We start from the raw sequence: 13,449 nt of genomic DNA on the forward strand, positions 1-13,449 counted from the left end.
GAGAGAATACACAGTGATGTGAATGTCACTATTTCCCCCATTCCTTTTATTATAATTAATCGCATACCTCGAGGGCAAAAGGGAGAGCACAAGGGAGGTGAGCTGAAGCCAGGACGGCTGTAATCTGACATTGATGTACAGCAAAAATGGAAGTCCTCGTTCACCTTCCCTTTGTTCCAGCAAAAGGGAAGTGGTGTGTGAAAGGGTGTAATTAATGAACCTACAAATAGCTCCAGTTTCGTTTAATGACAATCTATGTGTTAAGAGGCAGCACCCTTTGTTACTGTGGCTTTGGGAGCGCTGGCAACACTGGCTCCCAATGGAGCCCTGACAGGTAATTCTGCATTTTTGAAATGGTAATGAAGCAGAAATGCATCCCTGGATTAGCCCTAAAGGACCAACGTGTTGAGCGCCCTTCAGGTTGCAAAAAAAAAGAATGCCACAAAGCTCTTGATCATGAATGAGGCCGCTGGCAGGCCGCTGGCAGAGTTTCCGGCCGGCAAGGAGGTCAAGAACTGTATCTGAGCGTCTTACCCCAGAGCTTAGCTTTTGCAGCTTTGCAACCAGGTTCTAATTGCCACTTTAAATGGTGCAAATGAAGCTGGCATGACAAATTGCGTCAAAACAAGTCTGTAGGCTTGAGCGCACTTAATTTCCAAGACGCTGAAATGCAGTCGGTGCCAGGAAGAGCTCGCTGGTAATAAATATTCTTTCCCAGGTAGCGGCTCGCAGATGATGTGTTTCACTGCCTGCTGCGCGCCGTGCATTGAAGGATCGACAGGCTGCTGCTCATTTACCAGAGCCTGGACATTGTTGTTCGAGTTACTTACTGCTAATGCACATAAAGAAAAAAAAATATTGCCTTCCACTGTAATGACTGAAGCAGTGACTTTGATGTTGGATCAGATTGTTAGCCTAAATTAGATGTTTTCTTCTTCAGAGGGATTCTACACGTTCTGTGTTTAATTAATTTTTCACTTCATTTTCTAAGACCATATCTTAGTCTCTTATCCATTGGTCCAGATAAAAAAAAAAAAAAAACAAAGAAAAAAAAAGTTTCTGGCACCAGTGCTGCCCATCTCTTTTCACAATATGCTTATCTTAGTCCCTGAAAGATTCTCATTGTTCTACCTCTAATCCTTCAAATCTGCAGCCTGACTCAGAACTTAACCACACTCTCTTGTGCCAATACTATTCTGTTCAGTTTTGTCCCCTAACAGAAGCCACACGTCGTTTTTCCCTATGAGACAAAGCCCTCAAAATGGCTCCTTGTCTTCCCAACAGCTGATAAAATGCCCTGCTGTGAGTTTTAATGTTGCTAACTGGCAAGCAGGAGTCAAGGGATCACTGAGATATATAATAATGCACTTTGTGATAATGAAGCCAATATTTAGTGACCTTACATAGGAAGGTTTTGGCTTATACTGCTAGTGTTTCTTTAAACCTTTATATCTCTAATCCATAAACTATTACTGTGTAGATCTGTGGTTCTCATATTTTAATGCCAATTATATACTGTAGATACATAAATCTCTAGTCATATCTTGTAGGTGGATACATTTAAAAAGGATACCACTGAAAATAATCTAAAATAGGAGCAATATAATCTTTCTCTCTACTTCAGAACCCACACAGAAGCATTATGGATCAGCTGGAGCTTTAGCACATCACAATAATAAGGAGGAGAAGAAAAAAAAAAAGTGTTTTGCTGCATTCTTCCAAGACAGGATGTTCCTAATTTTGGCAATATTACAAAGGTGAAAGAAGGCAGGTCTAGGAGAATGCTGTTTTCTATGCAGACTAAAAGACTTAGTGGTAAAAAATAACTCCAAGGTTTCTCACAGTCATAGCACAGGCCAAGGTAATGGCATCCTGAGTAAACAAACAGCTACAGCATTAGTCTGAGGCATTTGAGCTCAAAGAACATAACTGTAATTTTATCTTTATTTAGAGGCAGAATCTTAAAAATCATCCTGCCCGCTATGTCTTTAAGACATGATTATAGTCTAACTGATTGGTTCCATCTGGCTTCATAGATAAGTATAGCTGAGAGTCATTTGCATAGCAACGGACAATTATGCTGTCCTGCCAAATAACGAGAGAATAAATAAAGCGAGGATTATTAATTCAAGCAAGGATTTATAAAACTTTGCAAAGAACTCTAAGAAAGAGAAATCTTAGCAACAAAAATTCACCCAAACAAAATGGGTGATCTAGTCTTTTTATTTAGAATATTGTAACTGATTGGATGAATTGCAGCACTAACAGTAACCAATTGTTTCTCTGAATTTTTCATTAATGTAGTAGGTGTGTTTTAAAGTATATGACCAAGTAAACATTCGATTTGTTAGCATAACAAACCAGATGTTTGTTATGCTAACATTCACAGGATTAGAAATCCTGGAAACACTGAAAACAAATATATGATTTGCAAAAAGATTATTCGGTTTGAAGCCTAAATGTGATGATAGAAACCTTAAAACCTAACCCTACCGTCTGAATAAAGGTAAGATGATTATTTATTATAGAAGTTAAGAGAAAAGGCTGTCTGGGTTTGCTTCAAAAAGACGGAAAACAAATAATTTGAATTATGCTATTCTTGATCTTTACAGAGTTTAACAGTGACAATGGTGGAAAGGATTGTATTTATTTTACATCTTATGATTTGATTCGTAAGGATTCTGTTTGAAGAAAAGCTCCTGAATATGCCACTAAGAAATGAAGAATATTCATATAAATGTGACAACAGACACTGAAAGCAACATTCTGGATGTTTTTGTTCCCATATGCTGGTTCAATTTGGGATGACTAAAGATGCCTTTTCAATGTACAGTTCGGTCCCATTCCATCAATGTTAAAGTAATCTGGTATTCCTGACCTAAAACAAGAAAAGTTTAGCCTAATTTGATTTCAGAGAGACAAAAGGTCCCCTGTTTCACCAGTGTACTTGACAACTGTTGCCTCTGATGGGGTGTTGCTCTTCAAAAGAACACTATGTCAAGCCAATGCTTAATTTCCACTTCAACTTTAGTCATTTTTCATAATCAGTTTGGGGTTGTTCTATTCAAATGTTTAAAAATCGGTTGCACAAAACTGTAAGCATTGGCACAAATTACAGAGAGGACACCAACAGCAGGGATCGCCAGTTGATTTGTTTAGTAATGAACGAATCAAGGATTTCAACTGGACTTACGAAGAAAAGAAGAAAAGGTTATGTTAAATTTAGGGATGAACTCATACAAAACTTGGGCCAATCTAGATATTGTTGTTATGGTCGATAATATTTACCAGTATTTTTTCTGTTGTAAATATTTTACTACCCTTTCTACACCTTGAAAAAAACGACCACAACACTGACTTCACCACTGCTTCTCTGCTTCAATTAAACTCCCCAAAATCCCGTGCTGTCAGTTACATGATCAAGAAAATACCACATGACCAACTTCCTTTCCCCTTCCTCCAGAAACAATTGGCCCAGTTTTATTTATTGGATCAAAGCAGATATCTTAAAAAAATTAAGAACATTGGTTGATACCAATATTAGTGTCATGCATCCCACTTCTTTTTTTTGTTGTTGTTTAATTTAACTGATATTTCCTTGTTTTATTTTTAGGACTAAAAGGAAAATAAGGCTGGTATTCTGAAAAAATAAAAACAGAGAGAACATCTGACCCCTCCAACTTAGTTACATAAAATGTATGTTGCTGACAACTTTCAGGCATGTTATTCTTGATCCTTGACCAGGGAAAGTCATTCAAAACCTTCAAAGCTAGTTGATACGAGAGTTGATACAAGTCCATAGGAATGCTCAGTATGTTATGGGAAGGGCTGACTGGTGAGAGACGGCTTTTAACCCTCATGCTCACAGGAATTTTCTCATTATGGAAAATAATGCTGGCAGCCTTAATAGAAAAATTATGTCAAGCTGTGACACTTCTTGCACAAGTGATGGGACATTTTAGAAGCTCCCCCCCCCCACCACTTAATCGCAAAGGTCTATTTTGACTTCAGATTGGTCCCAGAGGTCCTCTTGCCCCTGTGACATACTCCATCTCCATCAGAGCAACTGCACATTGTCATATAATACACCGTCTGTCTTTAATTACGGCGTGGAAGTATGAGGGTTAGAGGCCACACATTCTACTTGGAGCCTCCATGTACATTTGTGTGAGGAATGTATGCCTCCGTGACGGCTGGAGTATTAGGGAAAGTGCTGAATACCACGGTGACTTTCCTCCCCCTGCACATCATGTAACCCCCTTGCATAACCTGTGACAAGATCACCCTCTAGACCAGTTTTAGGGGTGCAAATGGCTTGCTTGGAGCCATAGGCACACTCAGGAAAATGCGAGAGCTGAGATTACAAGTGTCTATTTTAAAGGATATTGAAGACAATTTAATCCGCCATGATATGGAAGCCAAACTCTCTGTGAAAAGACTCCATATTGCTGAGGCTCAGTTTCAACTTTTTCCTGACAAGAGACAAGATTAGGCAGCTGTACTTAAGACCACTCACGTTGAAAGAGCTTTATCTTTAGATAGAGCTGGGAAAAGAGTTCCTTGTGCTGTTAAAAAAAAAGAACATTTTAATATCCTGTTAGTTCTAAATGAAAATTTTAGAGGCAATAGCCATTACATTTTAATTGAGCTTATAAGTTTGTTCATGTAATGTTCAATAATGGTTTAATTTTAATAACAAAAACTGTTTTTGGGTAACAAATCCTACGTAAACCTTATCTTCATCACTTGAATTACAAATTCAAGCGATGAAGTTTGAAGCGATGATGAGTGGTTCACTCATTCATCATGTGCATTGTCCTGCAGAAAATCGGCAGGAAGGAAGCGAATCCATCCTCTGGGTTAAATGTTTTAACACCTACACAATTTACCTTGAGATTTTCCCACAGTTTTGCTCAAAAATTGCATTGGCATAGCTTTATATTTTTACCACCAATCCGAGCGATCAGTGAAACTGATGTGAGCGCTTACATCTATCCAAACATGCTCTACTCTGACGCTCCTCCTCCTTGTTTATGGAATAACAACACAGCCAAAAATGCACCAAATTTCGTGCATATTTTACATGCAAATTACATTGTAAGCAAACAATCCACTGTGTACTAAGCTTAAATTCTATATAAATGGACCACACCACCATCCAACAACAGACAGACAATTCCCATCCAATCTGAGTATTTCTTATATGGAAAAGAACCAATTATTACAAATCAAAATATTGCACAAAGTGGCAGACATGTACTCATGTTTTAACAAAAAAACGTACTAAACTTGAATTTTGTAGCCTTTGAATATGTATTTAAGCAAACAAATGTGCTTAATGTATGTCCTTTGGGTAATATTTCTACATTTAGTTTCCAGTTTACAGTGCATTTTTATAAATAGTCCCAGTCAAAATAGCTAAACTCACATTCCCCACTATTTAGAAAAAACTTTCTATGCCACTGGGTTTACAGAAATTGGTCCGAAACAGAAAAAATGCCCATTGAGAGCCAGTTGTGTGGATGAAAATACCTTGCTGATGTCACAATAAAATGAGCAGACTCTATTGCCTTTCTCTAAGGCTACTAATGGCTACTAATGCTTTATAGAAAGGCATCAATAGCCCAAATAGCTGCTCCTTAATCCCAAAGTATTTGGAATACCGTCTTGAAGCAGATAGGCTACAGCAGAAGAGAACACCGGATGCCACTCCTGTCAGGTAACACCAGGTAACTGAGGCTACAGTTCACATAGGCTCATCAAAAGTGAACAAAAGTCAGAATTTTACTTAAACAACATGAAAGCTTAGAGAAGTAGTAATATCTAGCTATTAAAAATGTATGCAAGCTTTTAGACCAACTTCATAAGTTAAATAACTTTTATTTTTTTCCTTTGAAACCTTTAAAGATATAATATAAACAGAATGGTAAAGGAAAAATAAAAATAAAAACAAGAGGGTGTTTAAGAATACAAAGGAATTTCTGTTTTTGGTCTCACTCCTCTGCCATCAGTTCAGCCAGACCATAAACTAAAGCAAACAAACTCCAGACTTAGGCTGTAGTAATTGGATTTTTTGTCTGTTATAATTTTTTTCTGGTGAGTTGTGTCAGCATAATCATAAAATTTAATGAGACTACACATAAGTGTTTTTATGAGAGGAAAACAGGCAAGTAAAAAACAGAGTGGCAAAGAGTTGGCTGTAATGCTGTTGCTATGACCGTCGTTATTTTCAGTGGAGTTTTTATGAAATGTTAAGAAGAGATAGAGCAGTTCTGGAAAGATGGGAATAACATACTGGTATATGACCCAAAAAGAACAATGTTGCAAATTGGCATTTCACTGTTGGATCTATTGACCAAATGTCGCAGGCCATTAATCAGCTTCCCAAGATGCTGATTATTATGGGGACAAGAACTAATAATGCAAATGCTAAGCTTGACTAAAGAGCAAACCTTGTTGCACATTTCATATAATAATAGGAGATAACTACACAATCACACAGTAATGGACGTTTTTCTGTCCACAGTGAAGAGGACATATCTAAAACAGACATCATTGGATACTCAATACAATATGCATAAAGTCCCTGAATAATAAATGATGTACTTAAAGTGAGAGCATGACGACATCTATTGATTAGGCATTCTTTACATCAGTCATATGACCCACAAATTATCACATGATCTGCACAGACTTCCTTACTGGCGCTGGTCTACTGGCAATGTGGAGTAATCTTCTACTGGAAAGAGATGTGTGTGTATTGACTGTGACCCTAAACACTAACTGGGTAGGTTAGTCACTCAAGCATTAAACATGCAATGCCTTATTATAGTAGCTTTTAAACATTTGCATGTATTGACATGTCACAACTACAAACCTCAGTGTATTTTATTGTAGAAAAACAACAAAGAGCACATAATTGTGGAGTGGAAAGGAAATTGTGCTTCTTTTTATACACATAAAAATCTGAAAATGTTTGAATTTGTATTCAGCCCCAAAAGTCAATTTGTAAAACTAGCTTTTTTCTGCATTTACAGATGCAAGTCTGTGTATTATGCGTATACCAGGTCATGCAGTAAATGGTCCAGAGCTTGGAATCAAACCAGAATAACTGTTAATGACTATAACCTCTGTATACACTGCATCTGCTCTACCACAGAGCTATGTGGTGCTATGTTAAAAGTTCAGATGCCAACTTTGCCTCATGATGAAATAATAGACACAGTAGAAAGAGTTGTGAATCTGCATGGTTCATCATTTGGTGTTTTTGTTTCAAATAAAAGGATAAATGAATAATTGGGTGTTTTTACCAGAGTTTTTTTGTTTTGAAACTATATTAGAAAAATAGTTGCAATACTAAAAAAATGCTACTTTTTTATTTTAATGTTTAAAGCAAAGGCAAGCTTTTTATTTTATTCGTACACCATTTGGGACTTTGTGGCAGAACAGGAAATCATGGGCTGAACTGCAAGCGCATTGAATTTTTACTTAGCACTTTAGAAATTGCCGCCGTTGCACACCGTTTTCTTATTTAGATGATCTTACTGTGAACAAATCTTCTTGGGCGACTGTCATTTCCAGCATTGCTTCATATTAGAACAAGGACTTAAGATTTAGATAGCTGAAGCAAAATTCAAACATTGTGAAATTTTAATTTGTCTGATGTTACATTTTTAAATTTAAATTTGAAAAATGGTAAAACAAAATAACACCTCATTTATTTTATGATTTTGTTTTGAAACAGAAAAACCACCAAGTGAACCATACATGGAATGTTTTAGCACTACTACAGAAAAAAGACGAGGGATCATATTTATAATTTTTTTGCTCTTGGGGATACAGTCAATCAGTGATGAAGAAAATGAATTTTGCTTCTGGATTGGCTGCTGAAAACAGCAGCCAACAGCATCTTAAGTATTGGGTATTGATATTTTAGCTTTATGATTTCCTTTATAATATTTTAGATATCTGCAAAAAAAAATCTGCAAATAGGCAGATATCCACTTCACTAAGCTCTTATCCTGTAGCTCTGTCTATATATAAAAGTTGATTGTCCCTTTAGGAAATTATCCAATAAGTCAGCCTCTGGAAAGTTTTCTCCAAGGATCGCTCCTTATTTAGGTCGGTTAATGAACTTTGTCCCAATGTCCCTTTTCCTGCTTACAAGTATCCCGATAGAATGATACTGCCGCTACCATGTCCCATTTTAGGAATGGTGTATTCAGGGTAATATTAGTTTTTCAGCACACCTATCTCATTGTAGACCAAATAGTATCTTTTTGGTATCATCTGACCATAGTACCTTCTGATTTTTCGTTCCTCTCTACACTACTTGTAGAAAACAATAGATGGAAAGACTTGGTTTTCTTCAGTTGTCTTGTCACTCTCCCATACAGACCTGATTTGTGGAGTGTAGACCTCTATAGTTACTATGGGCCTCTAGAGGTCTGCTTCTCTGATTATCACTCTCTTTACCTGACTTGTCAGTTTATTTGGGCTGGCATGTCTTAGTAGGTTTTAAAGGCACTATCCCTTCTTCCCAGTCGCTGACCCTGAGGACAGAAAGCCCATTTTCCCAGATCACTGAAAACGTATGTCTTTGTTTTGTGTTTTGGTAGCACCCTGAAGTACGTTGGTGTATCAGTCTGACACCTGAGAATGACCTCCATCTCCTCTATGTAAAAGAGTTGATGTTTTAATTTATCCTTAGCATACTCATACATCAAAAATGAGATTATAACGATTAAATCAGCAAACATTTCCCCCATAAAGTCTCATCCAGGAGATAAAGTACTCAGCAACACCACCACCTTTTCTCCTTATCTGAGTGAGGCTTAGGTGACTTCTCTCCCACAGAGTTACCTTATCCTCCTCAAGCATCTGTTTTTGAAGTCAGGCAGCTTAAGCTTAGATTAATGGAGAGTCCTAAAGCTTCTGCCATGAGGGCACAAAACAGAAGTCTTGGCTTGAATTTTGGCTTGATGCCCTGCATGAAGTGACACCCAAACATCAGTAACACACCCAGACTGCTGAGGCAGCAGGTTTGCCAATAGCACAGGCTTCGCTTGTATTTTCACTGATCAGTGGTCCATCAGAATGTTTTCATTTGGAGAAGGAAACAAATTCAAATATTTTTATGTATTTAAGCCTTGTCATAACACAATAATGATTTTATGCTTATTTCTCCAAACATAGTTGATGTTCAAAAAAGAAAGGAAAATTGGGTTGGTTTTTACTTGGAACATATCTGCTTTGGTTGTAAAAAAAAAAATGCTAAAAAAGAAACCTTTAAAATTAAGAATCTGAAGGAGAGAAAATCAATTGTAAGCGAAAAGTAGCAAAAACATATTCTAAGTCCTTCTTCACACTAGTATAAAAATGCAAAAGTATCCAGAGTGTTTATCGTCTTTGCAGGGACTTGGAAAGGTCTTCTGTGCTGCACTCCAATACACAGTGACGACTGTTTGTATTGGAGATCGACAGGTTTTTCACAGCTTTGAGCGCCCTCCAAACTTCTGTGGTGAGACTGTGGTGGTCCTTGATTTTGCTTGGAGGAGCCTGGTAGCAGCAGGGGTAGTTTATCCATGACATAATGCTCGTATAGGCTACTTTCACACCACAGGCAAATGTGACCCATATCCAACTTTTTCATGGCAGTCTGAATGTCTCAATTCCGATCATTACACCCCCCAAACCTGATTTGTGCCACCTCTATTATGTGGTATTAAGTCAGATTTTTTCAAAGCGTCTACAGCCTGAACGGTCGTTTTGCATTTCATCTGACTTTTACATCATTAACTTGAGACATGCATCATAATTCTGCATCAAAAGGAGCCAAACACTCTCCCTCTGGATGTATAAAATGGGTGAAAGTTATAATTATGAAATTAAGAAAGAAGTCACTGAAGTGCATCACATCACAATCCCACCACTCCTGGTCCGACATCCAAACACAAGTTGCAGTCGGTTCTCCACAAAAGGCCATTGCTATTAGTTTTGGTTACTTTTTCTTAGCTTACCTAGTCTTATGGTCTCATGACAATTGACTCCCCTTGCTGTGTGAACTTTAAAATCGATCCATAGATGCCAGTGTCCATTATTAGTTTTATAAGCAGTGCGCTGCTATGTGACGTCTACATTCTTCCTCTATGCATACTGGCCACTTGGGTTTGTAAACCGTTCACACAGAAGTCTTATAGTAAGATTGATCAAATAAAAAACTAATCAGATTCCAATTCTAAATTGGAATTAGAATTGAGCATCAAGTGTGAACGAGGTCATGTGTTTAGATGACATTTAAAAACATTTTATTGAACATTTTTAAAAATGTAGTATGAGATCATGAGAATTAACAAATAGCTTATTTGTAACATATTCTGTGTATATGAAAAAGAGTAAGAGTACAACCTACACAAGCATTTGCACATATAGTCACAGTTTATTGCCTTATTATGTTTTCATGGTGTGTGATACATCTTATAAAATATGCTCTTATATGATATTAGTTCTTTTTTTTCATTATCACCGTCAATATGGTCAAGAAATGCTGAAACGGCTTCTTCTACAGATAGTGTTATAGTATGGGGCTCACTAGTTTTCATTTCTACATCAATATTCTCCTAATCTAATTAAGTGGGAAGTAGTGGACTCTCACTATATCCCTTTTGCTCTCTCTCACACTGAGCTGGGTCCTGGAGAAAACGCCTCTCATTCTTTCATTCCATTGCAAGGTTTTTCATCCTGCAGGCAGATACAAGTTTGTTCCTGAAACCCCGCAGTGACTGTTCTCACGCTTTCTCGCTAACTGTTAAAAAGAGAGAAGATGAAAAAGGTCTTTTCTCGCCTTTTCAAGCCCTTCCTCTTTCTTTTCCCCCCCCCGAGGAAAAAAAGGGCTTGAGGAGGTGGATATGAATCGGGATCGGAGGGGTGGCTTTGGCAGCGATCCAGATTTACCCCTCCCCATCTTTAAGTGTAGCTGCGACTGTGAGAGGAGCATGCTTAGTAATTTACACTGTCAATGCAAAAAGTGTTGAATGAAACTGTTCTGTGACTCAAAGTGAGCAGAGTATGAATGAATGTGCTTGGAATACCATCTAAGAACTTTAATCTGAGATTAAACCCACACTTCCTTACATCTCGTTTACCAATATTACTGAGAAATGGAGACATCAGGTCAATTTCTGCTACAGTTAAAGCTGTTAATTCTCTCTTCCTCTTGTTTCTTACACTGACTGATTTAATCCAATACGGTACCTGGAACCTTCAGCCATAACCCCAGAACGTTTTCCCAGTGTCTATTTGTGAAGCATTCAACAAATGCAAATCTGAAAAGTATGACGTGCATTTACACTCAAACCCCATGAAGCAAAGCTTTTCAGAACCACCCTTTGTGACGAAATCACAGGAGCAAGTGTTTTATTCCATTTCTCTATACTAGGTCTTGCACACTTCAAAGAATAATGCCCATTCTTTGCACAGAGGCTCAACCTAATATTGGCTGAATCTAGAGTAAGTTAAAATAAGTTTGATGGACTAGGCCATCATAAACATTAATATGTGATCTAACCCACATATGTCAAATTCAAGGTCCTGGGGCTAAATTTGGCCCACCATAGCTTTTTAAAATTACATTAATTAGTCCGTCCAGTTTTTCACGATTCCACAATTATATATATATATATTCACGCAAAATCAACAGAGCTTTGCATTTTTTCATGCTAATGCAAAGGATGCAAATTTTCTGCAAAAATAGTCAAACCCATTAGGTTTCAGTGATGCTAACTCTCACTGGAAGGTGGCAATATTTCTTACTTCTACTACACCGCTACCTCAACATCGGTTGATGTCAAGTTATAGTCCATGATTGATCTATAAGGCGAGTAACAAAAAGTCACATTTTACATTGTAAATAAGCGCAAATATTGCAAATTGCCTTGTAAATATTTTTAAATTAGATCTTGGTTTCTTTCTTTCGAGATTTCCATGTATTAACTCCATCCATCCTCCCAGTCTGACCACCAGCTTCTCTCAGAAAAGCATCCCTATATTCACCACCATTGCAGAGCAAACTACAATATATTTATATATATTGCTTCATGCTGCGTTTCTGAATTGACAACTAAAATAGACAACAGGAGTGATGAAAAAGGAGAAGATGACTAAATAAGTGTAACCATTCATATTTCTTCCGCTTAATCCATGGTTGGATCCAGAAGGCCGCAGCCTAAGCAGAGAAGCCCAGACTTCCCTCTCTCCAGCCAACTGGGACAGTTTCTTCAGGGAAACCCCAAGGCATACCAGGCCAACCGAGAAACATCGTCCCTCCAGCTTGTCCTGGGCCTTTCTCTGGGTCTCCCCTTTGGCAGGACTTGAAGAGAATACCTCACCAGGGATTCTAACCCGAAGCCTTGATGATCTTGCTTAAATACAGTCTCTGCCTTGAGCATGAGGGAAAGGTGAGTGTTTTCACAGCCCTGCACCTGGAAACGATGGTTTCTCATCTGACAGACAGTCTTATAAGCTTGAAATTAACTTGTGAACTTAGTTTTCTGAAGACTATAAATATTATAATGTGTAAGTTGTACATCAACCATCAAATGTCATGCTGCTAGATTTTCTGGAAACATAAGGTTAAATGGACATAAGGAGAAATGAGCAACAAATGAGCAAATGAAAAATAAAAACAGCCAAGGAATGCAACTGACAATCATAACATCAAGATAATCTGGCGAAGGAAAATGAAAAATGAAGATTTTTGTGACTCCTTCAATACTTTCTGCAGTTGAGGAACACATAAACCTAGAGCCCAATGTTTTTCTTTTTGAGGAAATGTAAAAGCAAGTTATAGTTTTTCTTCAACCGGTTTGGGGCTTTACTGACACTGTTCAAAAATGATAATGCCTTTATTCAAAGTAAACCCAATAGAATTAATGTACTGGAAAATTTCAAACAGCAAACACCAATATCTCGTCAGTTTGATTGTTAGGCTTAACAACAGACAATCAATGAAGTTTCACGGCTATTAATCCGTAACAGCAGACATCCAAAGACTTTCAGTTCATGGGGATGAGTGGCTCCATTGTTCTGGGTCCATGTTTTTCCCTCTGTGTGTTTGTTAGCGAGTGTATACTCAGCACGGATATAAACCCCTTCACTAAGAACAGCCGGCCTGAACAAAGTCTACCTCCCAGCAATGCCTAATTTAGCTTCCAGTTTCCTCCCATGTCTTCATATGTGGCAATTTGCATTCAGGGCGGAAGCATGTGGACGTCTAACTTGGTCTGATTTGCACTGATTTTGTTCCCAACTGCAGCTCTTTGTGGATGCTGATTGCAGCTCAAATTACCTCTATGCCCCATCATTAGAAATCTCTGTGACCATTCAGGGAGATTTCTTTTTTGGAAAGTTTAATTGGACAACATAAAAGTACATATGCATGTCAGAATTTTT

General features: G+C 37.7%; 1 long non-coding RNA gene across 1 annotated transcript in view; it reads right to left on the reverse strand.

The window, feature by feature from the left end:
* Positions 1–13,449, reverse strand: part of LOC114146052 (uncharacterized) — an 84,785-nt gene that overhangs the window by 35,952 nt on the left and 35,384 nt on the right. The gene's annotated exons all lie outside the window — the stretch shown is intronic.

The sequence above is a fragment of the Xiphophorus couchianus genome, chromosome 6, assembly GCF_001444195.1.
Source record: "Xiphophorus couchianus chromosome 6, X_couchianus-1.0, whole genome shotgun sequence".
Classification (NCBI taxonomy): Eukaryota; Metazoa; Chordata; class Actinopteri; order Cyprinodontiformes; family Poeciliidae; genus Xiphophorus; species Xiphophorus couchianus.